The 17066-nt window shown below is 36.2% G+C and overlaps 1 protein-coding gene across 1 annotated transcript in view; it reads left to right on the top strand.

The window, feature by feature from the left end:
• Window positions 1-17066, top strand: part of LOC118500231 (protein eyes shut homolog) — a 271851-nt gene that overhangs the window by 179245 nt on the left and 75540 nt on the right. The window lies entirely within an intron of this gene.

Raw genomic sequence — 17066 nt, 5'->3', positions numbered from 1 at the left:
AATATATCCACTAGGGCTAGGGAGACAAAGGGAAGAATAAACAAATGGGACTACATCAAATTAAAAACCTTCTGCACAGCTAAAGAAACCATCATCAAAATGAAAAGGCTATAGGGGAGAACATATTTGCCAATGATACATTGACCAAAGATTTAATCTCCAAAATATATAAAGAACTCACATGACTCCACACCAGGAAGGCAAACAATCCAATTAAAAAATGGGCAAAGGACCTGAATAGACACTTCTCCAAGGAGAACATACAGAGGGCCCATGGACATATGGAAAAAAAATGTTCCACATCACTAATCACCAGAGAGATGCAAATTAAAACCACAATGAGATACCACTTCACACCAGTCAGAATGGCCATCACTAATAAATCAACAAATAAATGCTGGCAAGGATGCAGAGAAAAGGGTATCCTCATGCACTGTTGGTGGGAATGCCAACTAAGGCAGCCACTGTGGAAAACAGTATGGAATTTCTTCAAAAAACTAAAGATCAAACTGCCTTTTGACCCACTGATCCCACTTCTGGAAATATATCCTAAAAATCCCAAAACACCACTTCAAAAGAATATATGCATCCCTATGTTCATGGCAGAGTTTTTTACAATAGCCATGATTTGGAAACAACCTAAGTGTCCATCAGTAGATGAAAGCATAAAAAAGCTGTGGTACAATTACACAATGGAATACTACACAGCCCTAAAAAAGAAAGGATTTTTACTGTTTGCAACAGCATGGATGAAACTGGAGACTATTATGCTAAGTGAAATAAACCAGTCAGTGAAAGACAGATACCATATGATCTCACTCATAAGTGAAAGCTAATGAATAAAGTAAACTAATGAACAAAATAAAATCAGAGGCATGGATACATGAAATAGAGTGACAGCTGTAATAGGGAAGGGTTGATTGAAAGACAGGGAAAGGATCAAAGAACATGTATGAATGATGCATTGACATGGACAATGGTATGGGGATTGCCTGTGGGAGTGGGAGAGGTGGTGGGTGGAGTGAGGCAAAGTGGGAAAAATTGGGACAACTGTAATGGCATAAACAATAAAGTATTAAAAAGAAAGAAAGAAGCATTTTAAGTTTTAATTAACCAAATTTATCATATTTTCTTTCTGCTTCCATTTATTATATTTAATTCAGAAAGATTATAAATATATTCATCCATGCTTTTTATTTCTAAGTCTGTCACAGTTTCATTTTTTAATTTAATTTTTTATGCAACTGGAATTTATTTGGGGATATGGGTTAAGTTAAAGAATCCTCCTTTATTCTAATGATTCATTTAGCATTAATATTTGCTGACTTATCCTCTTTTTTCTCCTTCATTTAAAAAGCCATTGATCATAAAGATCTTCCAGGTATATTGTGTCTTATTCTAGACCCTTAATCCATATCTGCATATATTTCAATTAAAATTGCATTGGATTGACTAATATAATTTAGCAGGGATTGACCTATTTAATGTATTAAAACTTCCTATTGAAGAACATCGTAAGTATTCCTCTCTTTTTTTTTTATAATGTAAGTTTTCACATTTTTTTAAGATTTTATTTATTTATTTTTGGAGAGGGAAGGGAGGGAGAGAGAGAGAGAGAGAGAGAGAGAGAGAGACATCAATGTGCAGTTGCCAGGGGTTATGGCTTGCAACCCAGGCATGTACCCTGGCTGGGAATCAAACCTGGGACACTTTGGTTCGCAGGCCGCGCTCAATCCACTGAGCTACACCAGCCAGGAGTATTTCTCTCTACTAGAGACTTTTATGTCACTCAGCAATTTTAAAGTTTTCTTTTTTTAGAACTGGCCTATTATGTATTATACATACATTGTAAATGGAAGTGAGAAGGGATTTGGAAAAGATATCTTCATTTCCAGCTCCAGTCCGTCACATGGTGCTTGTGTCTCCTATGGTGAGTAGGAAGACTGGTGGAAGTAGAGCCCTGGTTCTAAGGAAATGCCAGGAAGGTAAATTTAAGTATCCACTGTGATTTCTTGTGCATCAGGTAAGAGCCTGGAGGTCCACATTTGAGAACTCTGAGATAAGATTGTAATAAAGTGGATCCAGAAGAAAAATTAAATGTAAGAATTGAATGCTGATATTAAGAAACTAGGGATAAGGGAAGAACAATAATGAAAAAAAAGTAACTTGGAGAAAGAGAATAATTAAAGAGAGCTGAAAGAAATAAAATAGAACAAAAGATGAAATATTTAAATTAGCAAATAAGTGCTCAGCTTAAGATATAAAATACTGAAATAAGCAAAAATAAATCTTAAAAAAGGAATTGATGAAATGGAAATAAATAAAATTAAACAAAGTGTGAAATACCTTTGTTTTTTGTAAAGCCAAAAATACTAAATTCTTCAAGAGTTTGATTAAAGTAAACAGATTAAAAATATGATTTGGAATGAGACTGTGGCATGATCATAACTAAAGAAGAAATGGTTTTAAAAACAGAAATAATAAAAATAAAAATTTAAAAAGTTTTTAAAATATGCATATCTCTTGCCAACGACCTTTAAAACTTGGAGAAAATGCATGTTTTTCTAGAAAAGTATAATTCTCCAAATTGACCCAATGAGAGAAAAATATTTTTAATTACTATATTAACATCTGGAAGGTAATTAACAATCTATTTTAAAAGTCACCACAATGATACATGCTTGCAGGTATACTGTTTTATATATTAAGAAAAAATTATTTCAGTTTTTATTTTAAACCATAGAAAAAGGTAGATGCTTATCAATTCATTTTAAGTCAGCATGACATTAGTATATAAAAAAAAAAAGAATACTATAGGCCAGTGATTTTCAACCTTTTTCATCTCATAGCACACATAAGCTAATTACTAAAATTCTTCAGCACACCAAAAATATATTTTATGCAGATCTGACCAAAAAATAGATAATTTTGATTCATTCACATTAGAGGCTATTGTTGTGTTGGCTGTTGTCTTTTTTAATTTGATAATCTAAGGGAAAAGATGTCAGTGCCCCTCACTAAATAGTCCAGTATTGCATGTTTTAAAAATCTTGCAGCACATCAGTTGAAAATCAGTCCTACTGATGAAGATCACTAAATGACTTTAAAGAGGAAAACAACTAAATATTAGTAAATATAATCCAACAATGTACCAAAATATTATGTGCATAATTATATGTATACTTATATATGTATACAATATACATAATATATGTATATTATGACTGAGTTCAATTTCAAGTCATGAAAGGCAAGGAACTACATCCCAGATTACTCTATTGAGCAAAGCTATCAGTTAGAATGGAAGGGCAGATAAAGCGCTTCCCAGATAAGGTCAAATTAAAGGGCTTCATCATCACCAAGCCCTTATTATATGAAAAGCCTTGATTAAGAGACTTATCTAAGAAAAAGAAGACCAAAACTATGAACAGTAAAATGAAAGCAAACTCATAACTATCAACAGCTGAACCTAAAAACGAAAACAAACTAAGCAAACTAGTAGAACAGGAACAGAATCACAGAAATGGAGATCATATGGAGGGTTATCAGTGGAGAGAGGGAGAAGGGAGAATAGGGGAAAAGGTACAGGGAATGAGAAACATAATTGTTAAATACAAAATAGACAGGGGGAGGTTAAGAGTAGTATAGGAAATGTAGAAGCCAAAGAACTTATATATATGACCCATGGACATGAACTAAAGTAGGGGAACAATGGTGGGAGGGGTTGATGCAGGGAGGAGGGGAGTAAAGGGAAGAAAAAAATGGGACAGTTAAATAAACATACTTAAAAAGTCAATAAAATATACTTAAAAAATAAAGGCATAACCCCAAAAAATAAAAAAGCAACAAATTTATCAGATGGGCTTTATTGTTTATAAGTAAATTATAAAATGGAAATAAAGACTAAAAATGTAATAAAATACTAAAATTTAATAAAGCCAAGCTTAAAACCAAAAGCATGTATTATTCCTAATTAGGAAAAATTAAAACCTCTTCAATTAATATAGGAACTTGACAAGGATGTGTAGTGTTTCAATTATTATTTATCATTGTCTTGGGAAGTTCCAAACAAATACAATGAGAAAAAATTAAATAATAAATGTTATTAGAAAATAAGATACAACTCTATTTCTTGTTGATATCATGTAAGTGATAAAATTTGATGCTGTAGCTAGTTACAAGACAAAAAATAAAAAACCAACAGCTCTTCTTCATTATAGCATCATCAAATGTAAATGTAAAGCTACTTTACTTTGCCATTCTCCTTTTAAATTTGTTGAATGATGTTAGTTTTTCCTTTTTCCCTCAAATGAAATTTTAGACCAGGTCATTTCTGAGTCACAAAATATTGGTTCCGCTTAGTAATTAGGTCAGCGATTTCTATGTGATTGGTAAATCCTCTGTCTGCTTTAAACTTCATGCTTTTTTCTTTTCTGTATGGGGTCGTATCAGACAGAAAAGTTGAAAGTCAGAGAAAAGGGAAACTTAAATTCTTCTTCCCTCTTGCACGAATGGAGGTTCCTGGCTGTTCAGAGTGGAGCTCAGGGAGAAGAAAGGAGACAGAAAACTTCTTTCTTAATGTATATGGTCAAGTTGATTTAGTTTGCTGCTGTCTGGATTTGGCAGGTGTTTAAAGCTGCCCTGTGTCATGGGACCAGTTCATGGGTTCCTTGGAGACCCCATAGCTGGCAATCTCTCACCTGCAATTTTTTTTTGCAGGGAAAAGGCATCTCTACCAGCAATCTAGTGACACCTCCAGCTTCCCTGATGAGGCCTCTTCACCTTTCAAGATGGTTCTTTGAGAACTTTAGAAAAACAACTCTGTGTCCTTGTCCCACACATCACCCATATCAGATCCAAGGGACACAGGTGCACATCCTTTCTGTGACAAAGCCTGGGAGTGCAGACCAATCCCAGCCCAAAACCAAACTCTCATTTACTTCCTCCCTCAGTGAGGCCCACCCCACCGTGCTCACCTTCGGCACTCTCCCAGCAGTGGTCAGTCCACCCAGCCCCTCACCGCAGATTTCAGGGACACACATGAAACCCTCCAAGTTGTGTTCCTAAAACCCCTCTCTTGGTTGGAGGTGAAAGGGTGAAGTAAAAGATCTCTATAAGTTCTTTATACCATCAATCACGTGAGGAATTCCAGCCACCTGCTTTGTAAATCCTGCTCACCTCCTTTGATGTGATGTTTCTATTTTCTTAGTGTTTCAACTGGAATTTCTATTTTAATATCTTCTTACACTAGGAAAACACACTTAAAAGAGAAATAAAATGATTTGCACTCACAATTGTGACCCCAAAAGTTGCGAAACTTAGAATAATTTTGATGAGAAAGGTTCAGGATTTCTGTGTAGAAAATTATAAACCTTTAATGATAATAAAATAATATATGCATGGCTAGAAAAAAATACCATATCCCTGGATGAGAAGAAAGTACTATAAAATATTAATTTTCTCAAATACAGTATATAAATAATGTAATTTCATTAAACTTCAAAGCTTTGAGCATAATATAGAATAGTATGTACTATAGTAATTCATTAATATCTTGTAAAAATTTTTTTTTTAAAGAAATGTGAGCCCTGGCTGGCGTAGCTCAGTGGATTGAGCACGGGCTGCGAACCAGTGTCGCAGGTTCGATTCCCAGCCAGGGTACATGCCTGGGTTGCAGGCCATGACCCCCAGCAACCGCACATTGATGTTTCTCTCTCTCTCTGTCTCCCTCCCTTCCCTCTCTAAAAATAAATAAATAAAATATTAAAAAAAAAAAGAAATGTGAGAGGAAACTTGCCAGATATCAGAACTCACATTAAACTACTATCACTATTTTCAAATTATACTAGCATAGTAAGCTATAAATAGATCAGTAGGACAAAGAGAAAATCCTCCAAAAGATTCTAATATATATGAGAATGCAGTAAGTAACAACATTCCTGTTTTATTGGATTGTGAGAGTATTTTTTATGTGTTAAATAGAGCTGGAACAACTTATTCTCCAACTGAGAGAAAAGAAAGTTGGGCCTCTCTTACATTATGTATTAAAATAAAATCCAGGAAAATTGAAAACTATAATATAAAATATAAATCAGCAAACATCCTAGAAGCAAATGTTGGAAATTATGTACATAATCTAGGTACAAGAGAAATGTTCATAATCAAGACAGAAAATTCTGGAACTATAAAACAAAATACTTGGATAACAAATAAATAAATAAATAAACTTTGAGTTGCAAAAGATACCACATCTAAAGTCATTAGAAAAATTATTGATTTGGAGAAATTATTTGGAATATTACAGACAAAGAATTAATGTAATATTCAAAGAGCCTTTAAGAATTATCAAAATAATGATGATGGCAATGGAAAAATGAATGAAGGATATTAACATATGTTTCACTGAACAATATCTAGATAACCAATGAACAAAAGTTATTCAAACTCACTAGTAATCAGAGAGATGTAATTAAAGTAACATCTAGACAAATTACTCTCATCAGACTGTCAAAAACTAGAGAGAGCAATGACACCAATTACAGAAAGGAATGTGAGAAAACTACTGCACATATTTTTAACAGAAGAAATATGAATTGTTAGAGGATTTTAGAATGAAATCTGGCAGCATGCGGAAATGGCTGTAGTAGAACAATCTGAGGTCATGCAGGTCCTCAATACTGACTTTCACTAAGAGGATTGACTTCACATGTGCCACTCCCAAATCCTCCTTTCCCAGTGACTACAGACTACCCTGACCCCTGATGCACTCTCGGAGCTCAAGGCTGACTCCCCAGCAGGTGAATTGCATCATAGTAATGACAAGAATCTGTCCTATTGTCTTGATGACTTGCTCTACTAATGTTTCTTCTATGAACTTCTATTGATGAGCTCAGTAAACCATCATGATCTCCTGAACAGTATTACTTCTAGTCAGCAGACTCAGTTTACAGAGAAGGTAATAGGCAATACCAGATAGCAGTCTTATTCTGAAACCCATCATCCAAAAGCTGTTGACCTTGTAGAATAGCAAAAGAGTCTGTGACCCCACCACCTGTGCTACCTGTGAGGGTCGGAATGTTATCCTGCAAGATGCCATGTATGCTTTGAAGCTGTAACTGATTTACAGTGCTATATCTTTCACAGCCATATTACACAGATGCAGAAACCAAGGGGCAGGAGAGTGGCCTCTCTCACAGTTACCCCTAAAATAACCCCCATGCCTTTCCCCTCTCCATGGCTGAGCTCCACTTCAGAGGCTTTTGATGCCCAAAAGAGAAAAGCTCTTACAGGAGACCCAGCAATGGTCCCATTGAATTGAAACTATGACAGCCACTTTGCATTTCAGACTTCTCATGTGACTAGACAACAGATATAAAAGGAGTTGAAAGTATTGCCCAGAGTGACCAATGACAACAGATGCAGGAAGGAGGTTCATGCCCTTGTTCAATAAATATGTACAGAGAGCCTGCTGTGGGCCAGACGCTGTTCCTAGTGCTTGGGGCGAAATGACAAAACCTGCTTTCACAACCCTTCATTCCGGTGTGGGCTGAGGCATTCTAGGGAATTGTTAGAAGATAATGAGTGTTATGGGAAAACAAAACAATCAAGTAGAGAAGAGAAAAGAGCAGAAATATGGGGTGGGGGAATCAGGGTGGTTTATAAGATTTATAGACTTTTTTTGATGGGGGGACAACACACTTAAATAGATGAAAAGAGAACTTTTGGTTACTTACAGCTCCAAATCAAAGAACGTTGCTACCCAGCATCACACATGAGGTTGTACCAGGGGCAGGGTACCAGCAAGCCAGGGGCTGTAAAGAGCTGACTGCTTATATGTGGCAAGGGCGGTGGCATTAGATAAGTTTCCAGGACTCCCTGTGGGTGGGTTAATTTGAATAGTTTCATGGGCTCCAGAGCAGAGCAGCTGTCCCTGCTGCCTGGTACCTGGCCTCACATAATTAGGGTCATGTGTAGTGGTCCAGAACCCAACAGGGGATGTACCTGGGGGTATGAACATAGCTGCTCAGGAAAGGAACTGACCATCCTCTAACCAGGGCCTCAAAACTGGGTGAAGACAGCATTTTTAAAATTATATCATGCAGCAGAGAAATGCAGTTAAATATGGTGGACAAGGCAGGCCTCCGTGAGAAGGGTGGTTAGAGCAAACACTGAAGGTGGGAAAATTAGCCAGAAGGTGAGGAACTGTTCTGGCAGAACTCAGATAATTCTCTAGGTCAAAGCAAGTGTGAATGTGAATGAAAACTAAATAATTACAGAGTTTTACCACTTCTAACAGAAGTTTAACAACTTCTTAATTATTAATGCCATCAACAAACCACAGTAGTATTGGCAGTACCTGTGACTTTGTCACCGAGAGAAATCAGATCCACTTATGCACATTATAATTACTGTACTCTACTTTAAAATATTTTTGTGTTCCTCTCTATTTGAAATTGCTCTACCTATTATACCTGCTGCTAAGAGTCATTGTTTAAGTGCCTTATGAAAGAAGCATAATTTTACTTAATTACAAATTTGTTATATTTTATTAGCTGTATTTCCAAAGAGTTGGTTTATTTTATAATCCTATGTATTTTAACTTAATTAATTGGGAAACATTATTCTGAAGAGATTCCCACTGACTTCACTAAACTGCTAAATGGGCTCATGATGCAGACACACTCACACATCCACTTGCACACATAACCATGAAATTCGGGAAGTCTCCTCTGGGGTGCTGCCTCCCACGTCTAGTGCTAAGACTTAATGATGGTCTCATGAAGCCCTAGCCAGCAGGCCCACCATGGCCAGGACTCCCAGGAACGAGGCTCACATCACCACAGCAAGTATAGAATCTCATCAGACACAGGGTGAGCTGAAAATAAGAACAGGGAAGGAAGAATTTAAATTTGCTTTCCCCACATGAAAGGGGAGAGCATTCAAGGAGGAAGGTTACAGTATCAGAAGTGGCCCTCTGGCATGTTCTCAAAATAAGGACTGTAGCCTCAGGTTTGCTTTTATTACAATGTTTGCCAGTCATTTGCCTTTTTGCTCTGAGACCCATCTCTCAAATATGCAAACTGCATTCCCTCCTGCCACCAACAGGCCTTGTCCGGAGACTGGAGGGTAGGAGGAAGAGGGAGGACAGGGTGTTTCTGGTGCCATGTCTATCAGTGGCCGTATCTACCACTGGCTCCAGGCCTCCCACCCGTGGCCCCATATCTTGATGAACAGCCCTCGTCATGGGTCCAGTTTCCTCCAGTGAGCTGGCTCTTGGGCTTTTACAACACCATGTCTTCCCTTTGTCCTTCCAGCCTTAGCAGTTGGTGACTGCTTTCGGCTGTTCAACCACTGCTGGTCTCTGGGGAGCCTCACTGCCCCCTGTTTGTCTTCCCGCTTTATAATTAGCTCCTCGTATCAAGTTCCTTCCTCTGGCCCACCTCCCATGAACTGTGATGGGAAGCAAACTGCAATAATATTAGCAGTACCTTTGATTTTTGTCACCAAGGGAAATCACACATATTTCCATATTGTTACAGTTGTCATATGCAGCCTGGCCTCTGTGTAAAGTACTTGGGTTTAGTAAATGTTGAGACTCAGTCCATACAGGACAGAATCACAACATAAAATAAGAACAAATGACCCCTATGCAGAGCTCTTGGACTTGAAACACAGTGCAATTAAAGACATTAAGAAAACTGCATTTGGGAAAGAAGTGTGGCTTTTTAAAATTATGTGTAGATTTTTGCATTATATTAGAAGAAAGTTTTTATTTCATTTTGCTTTTTGTTATTATTGAGGTATAATTGACATATTAATTTAGGTATATACAGCATAGTGGTTCCATATTTTTATATATTATAAAATGATTACCACAATAAGTTTAGTTAACATCACACAGAATTACAGTATTTTTCTTGCGACAAGAACTTTTAAGATCTACTTTCTTAGCGAACTTCAAATATGCAACACAGTGTATTAACTGTAGTCACCACCTGTACACAACATCCCAGGACTAATTTGTGTCCTTTGACCCTCTTCACTCATTCATTTTGCCCAGCCCACACCTCCCCTCCTCTAGCAACTATAGATCAGGTCTCTGTGTTTCACATTCCACAGATAAATGAAATCAAGTGATATTTGTCTCCACCAGACTGATTTCACTTAGCATAATGCCTTTGAAGTTTATCTATGTCATCACAAACGGCAAGATTTCCTTTTTGATTGCTTAACATATTTCAGTGTGTGTGTGTGTGTGTGTGTGTGTGTTACATTTCTTTTATCCATTCATCCATGGACATATGAGTTGTCTCCATACCTTGGCTTTTGTGAATAATGATCATTGAATATGGGAATGTAAATACCTTTTTGAATTAGTGTTGTTGGTTAAATACCCCAAAGTGGAATTTCTGGATCATATGGTAGTTCTATTTTTATTTTTTTGAGGAACCTCCACAAAATATAGTGGCTGCACCAGTTTACATTCCCACCAACAGTGAACAAAGGTTCCCTTTTCTCAATCTCATCAACACCCATTATTTCTTGCATTTGTGATAATAGCCATTCTAACAGGTGTCAGATGATATTTCCTTGTGGTTTTGATTTGAATTTCCCAGATGATTGATGATGTTGAGCATTTTTCATGTACCTTCTGGCCATCTACTTCCTCTTTAGAGAAAAATCTACTCCTATCCTCATCCCCTTTTTAAAGTGATTGTTTGCTGTTTTTGCTATTGAGATGCAGGATTTCTCTATTTATTTCGAATAACAACCCTTTATCAGATAATATGATTTGCTAATATTTTTTCCAGTTTGCTAGGTTGCCTATTCATGTTGTTGATGTTCTTTGTTGTGCAGAGCTTTTAGTTTAATGTATTCCCACTTGTTTATTTTTGCTTTTGTTCCCTTTGCTTTTGGTGTCAATTCTAAAAATCACCCCCAAGACCAGTGTCAAGGAGCTTACTGCCTATGTATTCTTCTAAGACTTTTATGGTTTTATTCCTATGTTCAGTCTTATGTTTAATCCCTTTTTAGTTGATTTTTGTTTATGTGTGTTGTAAGATAGTGGTCCAGTTTCATTCTTTTGCACATGGCTGTCCAGTTTTCCCACCATTTATCAAAGAAACTGTCCTCTCCCCAATGTATATCCTTGGCTCCTTTGTCAAAGAAGGAAGTTTTGATTTGAAAATACACATACTATAAAAATAGTGCATATTGACACTGGGCAACCAAAGGTCTGGGAGAAACATTATTGGGTATTGGGTTTTGTCTTTGTTTTTTGGCACACAGCACTGTTCTATTTATATGCACATCCATGACCTAGGATAGGTCAGTGAAATACTCTCCCTAGGAATTAAATGCTAAGGAACTTATCCAAACACTAAGTGATGTTTAGAAATTATTTTTAACTGAGGTGGCCACATGGATGTCCCAGTTTTAGAAATGCCAGTGACTGCATCCTAACAGTGTTCACACAATAAGAACATGGCTATGTTTGAACTGCCCGCATTGTTTTATTTCTGCCTATTCCCCCACTGGATCTCCAGTCATCGCACTGGCTCTATGAGCTAGTCTATCACCAGCCCATAAATCCCTTTCCTACGTGACACAGCCCAAGTTGGTTCCTGTTGCCTGAAACCAAGAAACTTAACATCACAGCTTTATTCAAGGTATTTCATACTACAGCAAATAAAATATTTTATTTCATTACACTTCCTGACCATTGTTTGCAAACTGTATCTCTAACTCTTAATCTTCCAGCCATTTTTTGCGGTTTTGTTTATATCATCATTTGAATTAGGCACCTGTTCACTGTTAGTTGATGAAGTCTTGGGGCTATTATATATAACAACATCTGTTGCATTCAAAAATAATAATACAATATGAATTTTAAACCTCTAAAATTATGGCTGGTGGTTTTTCTTTGTTTTATTAATGATATGACTTAGAATAATTTCATATGCCATATTTATTAACATAAAATTTTCCCTTTATTATATGCATTTTAAACATCATTGTTGTGACCTGAGAAACAACCTAGTTTTTCTCAATATGCTTTTCCAGCACATCAACAACTAAACAGCAGATGTCTTAAAAATATAGTTTTCCCCCAGTAGCTCTAGTAAAGATTTCTTTCTTTTCTCCCTCTCACAAAGTACATGTTGCTCTTTGATAAATCAGCTTTGTTATTTTGGATCCTTGCTAGTTTTTCCCTTTTCCTAACCTGTTTCCACACCATACCAAAACCAAAAATGAAAATTACAGATAATTACCCCAAATATATATATGCATGTGTGTGTGTGTGTTTCCAAATAGCCAAACACTTAGAAACCCTTAAAGATGTACTAATCTTTCTAACAACTATTGTTCATTCATATTTTCCACATAATTGGAAAATAATTAAGCTCTAATTAAAACTTATCTGTTGGTAAATTCACTGGTATGTATTGAATACCTATTAATTACTTAGCACTGTTAGGCAATTAATAAGTTTACTTTTCTATTAAATATAAAGGAGGGAATATGGCAGAAGGAGTATGAGTCCTACCAATTTTCACAAATCCATCTCCCAGGATGAGGTGTAGGATAGAATTAAATTCATGAAAGTAATTTGTGAGGGGTACAAACTTGAATAATATAAAGCATCTGACTTGTGTCAATGCCATGAATAGCCCAGCCATCATTAGAAGGAATGCAGGTTTTGGAGTCAAATGAGTCTGGATTTAAATCCTGACTCTGCCATTTCTTGGCTCTGTGACTGAACCTCTCTGAGCTTAAGTTTCTTCATCTATAAGATAGGAATATAAGAATAGGAATGTCCCTTTGAGGTGATGTAAAAAATAAAATAACTCTGGCTGGTGTGGCTCAGTGGATTGCCAGCCTCCAAACCAAAGGGTCACTGGTCTGGTTCCCAGTCAGGGCACAAGCCTGGGCTGCAGGCCGGGTCGCATGAGAGGCAACCACACATTGGTGTGTCTCTCCTTCTCTTCTCCTTCCCTTCCCCTTTTTCTAAAAATAAATAAATAAAATCTTTATAAATAAATTATTTTTAAAAATAAATAAAATAATTCAGATGTTGTACCTAGTGACAGGAACATAGTAGGTATTATAATTTTTATTACTTTGGAGTATATAAAAGTACATTTACAAATCCATGGCTTGCAAAATAATAAATTAAAAAGCTAAAAAATATTTCTACTGACCTTGAATGATAACCCACTCTAACCTTGATGTTTCATAATTTCTTAACTAGAAATTTAGTGGCATGAAGTGGCTCATGAGTTAGGACTGAAAGAAGTGTTCCAAATACATCTGTTCTGGAATATTCCATGTGTGTAATATCTGGGGATTTTATCACAATAAACTACAAAGCATATTTAATCTATTATAAAGTACACAGTTTATGTAATGTGAATGATAGAGATACATAGCACAGGACACCATTTCTAATTTCACAATGTGACTCATTTGTTTTAGGGACTTTTTCTCTCTTTTTTTTTTTTTTTTTTTTTTTTTACATTTCATGGTACTGTAAAAACCCTACCAGCATCTGGTTTAGATATAAAGCAGTACTTAGAGAAGCCAGAAGATGGCACTAATTTCTAAGAATTATGCATCTAAAAAAGAATGTCCTACTTCAAATTCTGATCATTTATTACTGCTTTTGCCTGTGGGAATAATGATGCTCTACATTTTCATATCTTAATGTAAAATTCTGTTTGTTCTTAACTTTTCTGACAGATGGAGAGGAGAGAATGGTAGAAATTATATGTCTACATAGAATGTTTGAATGATTTAGTATCAGCAGGAATTGGCAATCAACCAATGATATTTATTTCATGTTTTCACCTGTGGCTGAAATAAATATTATATATCCATTTGAATAGAGAACTTGATTTCATTCATGTATTGCCTGTTATCCTAGTTCAAAATGAATAGGTAAGTGTATGTTTTCTGTGCAAGGCGCCATTACCTATTACTATTAGTAACATCTCAGGAGAGACTTATTTCTATTTCCTTAAATGAAAGTCACACTGATAAATTACCACTTTTTTGTTTGTAAATGATAATGATGAACAGTGTGGAAACATACCCCATAAGAAGCTTGTTTAGCAACAGAAATAGAAACAACAATGATCATGTATATGATTTTATAATCTAATTGCATTTGTGCAGGATATTGAGCTAAATCTATGCTATTTTACAAGAAGTTAAGAACTAAGAGAGAGGAAAGTTATTTATACTCAAATCTACAGAAGAAAACTGAAGAGTCAAGTAGTGGTCTTGTGTTTTTGCAAACTTATCCATCTGCCTAAGGGTAAAGTCATTTTCCTGACAAAGTTAAATGTATATTTTGAGGTACTATATGCTGCTGAACACCATGTTTGCAAAACTGGCATACCAGAGTCTTCAAAATCAGCAGTTTCCGGAGGGAAAACCATCTACCATCTGCCTGCTTCATTAAAGTACATAATAGAGGAGGAAGAACTGAATTGCATTTTCACCAGTTCAGCACTCCCTGGTGTCCACTCTGTGGAGGTTATATACAGCAACCCACACAGAGAATAGAATCCAAGTATTGGTATAAAAATAAAGCTGTGGGCTTAAAAAAAAAAGATTTGGACAAGACAATTTATCCTGAAAGCACCATACATTTTTAAGGATTCATGAATGAATTCAGGAACTTTTTTTAAGTCCATATTTTAAAATTTTAAACAAGATTGTAAGGAATCATACAGATATTTTGTCAAGTAAAAGCCAAAAATTTCTGTTAAAAGCTATTACTGGTAATTGCCCCAAGAAACATACTTAGTGCTTTTAGCTTACATATTATAGAGATATTATTATAAAATATTAAAGAGAAAACAATGTTTATAAGATAAAATTGATGACATTTTAGTTATAGTTACACAATTTAATCATGAAGAACTAACTTGTCAAGCTGGGGGTCTCTGCCTTGATTTTCAGTATCAGTATGTAATATTTTGTCCAAATTTTGTCCATACTAGAAGATTTGAGATTCTAATATCCTTGCAAAATCCAAAAACATTTTACTATTTAGAAACCAATGACTAGAAAAATGAAAAAAAAATCAAGCAAGCAGTGATTAGGATTGGTAATGGTGTACAAATTCTATTTCCCAACTTCTGTTCAATAGTTTTAATTATTCCTAGTCACATAAGAACAGAACAGTTAAGATACTAGAAAAACAATAGCAGCAGATAAATAACAAATATATATAATATCACTGTCTTTTCAACACTATGTTAAGCCCTTTATGTAATCCGCTCAACAACTACTTGATGGTATGGACCCCATATCCACTGAGCCCAGCACTGTGGCTCATCCTGGAGTTCATGAAGGACAGGCAAGCTCTCTGCCTGACAGGATCTACAATCTAATTAGGGAGAGAGACAATAAATAACACATAATGTAATTAGGCTGCAGTAAGCAAAGCAGATTAAGGAACTAGAAAGGGATGGAGGTGAAAGGAGAATAGGTGGTCAAAGGAAAAACACAATGGCCAGGGAAGACCCCTGTGAAGAGGGGTCACGAGCAGACAGTGAAGGAAGTGAGGGGACAGATAGTATACCTTTTGGGAAGAATATGTTTCAGGCATTAGAAACTAAAGGAACAGAAGCCCTGAACTGGCAGTATGTTTGGTTTGTTTGAGAAACACAAACAAGTTCCAAAGAAGTTAGCATCTTTGGAACAGAATGAGCGAGAAGAAATGGGTATAAAATAAACTTGGACAGTTAGGGGCTTCAGGCTAGGTGAAAGAGGTTTTTTATTACTGTTTCAAAATTCAAGGGAAACCACTAGAATACTTCTAACATGCAAATAATATTTAAAAGACTGCATTGTTGCAATGTGGAAAAGAGACTACAAGGAAGAAACATGGCAAAGATGACCAATTAGGAAGCAAATATAGTAGTCCAAGCTAGAGAAAATAGTGCACTAACCTTTGGTCGCATTAATGGAGGTGGTAACAAGCTACTGGGATTAAGCATGTATTTTGAAGATGAGATTAGCAGGATTTGTCAGTCCACTGGTTGAAGTGGCAGAGATAGAACGTTTAAGATAGTTTAAGGACGATGACTAGTTAAGGATAAAAAAGACAGGAAAGACAGGGGATGAGGTATGGTTGGGAAAGAAGGGTAGGGACTAGGTTAGAAAGGAAGTTCATAAAGATATGAGAATAAAGAGTTCTGTCGTGTGTATGCACAGTTGCAGACTCCTACTGGGCATATGAATATATGTCAGGTACCTAGTAAGTAGGTGGGTGTATGAATCTAGAGCTCTGGGGGTCTGGAAAGAAGTCTGGATAAAGACTATTGAGGAGCCTCCTTCCTATAGAGATGGTCCATTCATATAATAAACTGGAGAGCGATGGTAGATGGTGACGACTTGAAGTAAAGTGAAATTCGGAGGAGCTGTTTAAAGCAGGAAGAATACTAGCAGAGCGCAGTACCATGGAAACCAAGTGAAGAAAGCATTTCAAGAGAAAAGAAATGATCAACCCTGTCCACTGCTTCTGAGACATTGAAGAAGATGAAAACAGAATTGACACTGAATTTAGAATGATGATGGTCACTGGTGATTTTAACATAAGAAATTTCAAAGGAAAGATAGAGAAGAGGACCTGGATGAAATGAAGTCAAGAATGAAAGAGGGGTAACAAACTGAAAGAGTCACTACAGATACTCCTTTAGAAGAGCTGCTATAAGGATGAAAAGAGGAGTGAGGAACAGCTAGAGAGGAATGTGGAGCTGAGGAAAGCAGGTTTTTTCAGAAGGCGATATTCTAACATAGTTGATGTTAAATGGAATGATTCAGTAGAGAAGAATCTAGTGCCGTTCAGGAAATAGGAAAGAATGGCTGAAGCGATGCCCGTGAATAAGTGAGGGTTGGATCCCATCCCCAGGCAGAGGCAGCCTTGAAACCAAAGGGAAGGCAGAACATAAGATCAAAATGAAAGATTTGAGGAGTGTTGGGACGATTTGATGGTGGAAGAATGGGGTAGTCCTCTGTTCTCAGAGTTTATTTTTCTCAGTGACATAAGAAGC

This window comes from Phyllostomus discolor, chromosome 4 (genome assembly GCF_004126475.2).
Source record: "Phyllostomus discolor isolate MPI-MPIP mPhyDis1 chromosome 4, mPhyDis1.pri.v3, whole genome shotgun sequence".
Lineage (NCBI taxonomy): Eukaryota > Metazoa > Chordata > Mammalia > Chiroptera > Phyllostomidae > Phyllostomus > Phyllostomus discolor.
Note: the sequence above shows the minus strand (reverse complement) of the source record. Positions and strands in the feature narration are given on the sequence as shown.